This window comes from Chlorocebus sabaeus, chromosome 20 (assembly GCF_047675955.1).
Source record: "Chlorocebus sabaeus isolate Y175 chromosome 20, mChlSab1.0.hap1, whole genome shotgun sequence".
In the NCBI taxonomy this organism is placed as follows: domain Eukaryota; kingdom Metazoa; phylum Chordata; class Mammalia; order Primates; family Cercopithecidae; genus Chlorocebus; species Chlorocebus sabaeus.
Window position 1 is genome coordinate 77,788,840 of NC_132923.1, and position 1,907 is coordinate 77,790,746.

At 42.5% G+C, this 1,907-nt stretch overlaps 1 pseudogene; it reads right to left on the reverse strand.

Annotated features, from left to right (window-relative positions):
• Positions 1 to 242: 242 nt before the first annotated feature.
• On the reverse strand, positions 243 to 1,094 carry LOC103224725 (prohibitin 1 pseudogene; annotated as a pseudogene).
• Between the last annotated feature and the right edge of the window lie 813 nt (positions 1,095 to 1,907).

Consider the following 1,907-nt stretch of genomic DNA (forward strand, 5'->3'; position numbering starts at 1 on the left):
GTTTCATCATGTGTCTTGGTGTATTTTACTTTGAATTTATCTTGTTTGGGGTTTCTTGAGCTTTTTAAAACTGTAAATCTATGGCCTTCATCAAATCTGAGATCTGAAGTGATTTTCCATCACTTTAAGCCAATCATGAAATTTCACAGTGATTTCTGGGGTGGGGGCAGAAGGAAGGCAATGTTAAATATCATCAGGGCTGTGGCCCAGTCAGCCTGCGGAGGTGCAGGCAAAGTGGGCCCTCACTGGGACAGCCGGAGGAGCACAGACTGCCCTGCCAGCAGGTAGGTGATGTTATGAGAGCGTGAGAGCTGTTATACAATGTCCTCTGCAGCTTACAGCTTGCACAGCTTGATCAGGCCATCTGGGGGCCAGTGAGTTGGCAATCAGCTCAGTTGCCTTGGACTCACCCTCAGCAGAGATGATGGCTGCCTTTTCCTGCTGCTCAGCCTTTTCCACCATAAATCTGGCCCTGTCTGCTTCCTGCTGAGCTGCCTGTTTGGCTTCCACCGCTTCTGTGAACTCCTTCCCGAAGGTCAGATATGTCAGGAACACGGCATCTAGGATGAGCCCAAAGGTGGCTGTTCGCTCCATAAGGTTGTTGCTCATCTGCTTGGACACCAGCTCTCTCTGGGTGATTAGTTCTCCAGCATCAAAGCGAACCACCACTGATTTGAGTATCTTGGTCATGATGGACAGCAGCACGTGCTCATCATAGTCCTCTCCAGTGCTGGTGAAGATGTGAGGAAACTGGCTAGTGACGGGCTGGAAGGGGATGTGCAGTGTGATGTTGACATTCTGTAAATCTTTGCTACCAGTGATGACTGGCACATTACATGGTCGAGAATGGTAGTCAAAGATAATTGGTTTCTGTACCCACAGGATGAGAAAGTGAGTCCCTTCCCCCACCACAATGTCCTGTACTCCATGGAATCGGTCAAAGATGACAGCTCTGTGCCCAGCATCCACATTATATAAGGCAGAGTTCACCACGCCTCCTGCAACAGCTAAGGCCAGGCCAAACTTGCCTACAGACTCAAACACTTTGACAGCCATGTTTTCTTCTGCTCACCACTCATGCCTGCTTCCACTCTGACCTCCACATGAATTCCCCCGAATCTGAGAAGTTTTAGCCATGATTTCTTCAAATATTTTTCTAATACTAATCTCTTTCTTCTCTTTTCTATCATTCTGTCTTTTCACTCCAATGACATGAATGTCACATCTTTTGATATTAGTCCACTTGTCCCTGAGACTGTTTATTGTTTTTCGGTTACTTTTCTGCGTTTTTCAGATTAGACAGCTTCCATTGATCTATCTCAGTGGTCAGAAAACCTTGGTTCACAGGACAAATCTAGCTTGCCTGTTCATTAAATAAAGATTTGTTGAAACAGCTATTTCCATTAATTTACATACCATCTACGGCTGTTTTCATGCTATAATTGCAGAACTGAGGAGTTACAGCATAGTTTGTGATCATTCAATTCTGAAATATTTACTATTTGTAATATAGTAAATATTTACAGGAAAAGATGGCCAGACTAATTCCTCATCTTCAAGTTCACTGACTCTATCTCCATTATGTTACCGATCTCCTTCAGTGAATTATTTTATTTCTATCATTGTATTTTTTCATTATGAAATTTTCATTTTTTTATTAGCTTCTATTTTCTTTGCTGAAAATGCCCATCTTTTCATTTGTTTCACTATTCACTAATGTTCTCTCCCAATTCATGAAGCTTAATTATAATTGTGTGTGTGCATGTGTGTGTGTGTGGTGTGTGTGTGTGTATAATAGTTTCTTAAAGTCTTTGTTTATTCCACCATCAGCATCTGGGTCAATTTGGTGTTGGTGTCTGTTGATTGGTTGGTTGTCTTTTTTCTTTGAGAGTTGATGAGATTTTCTT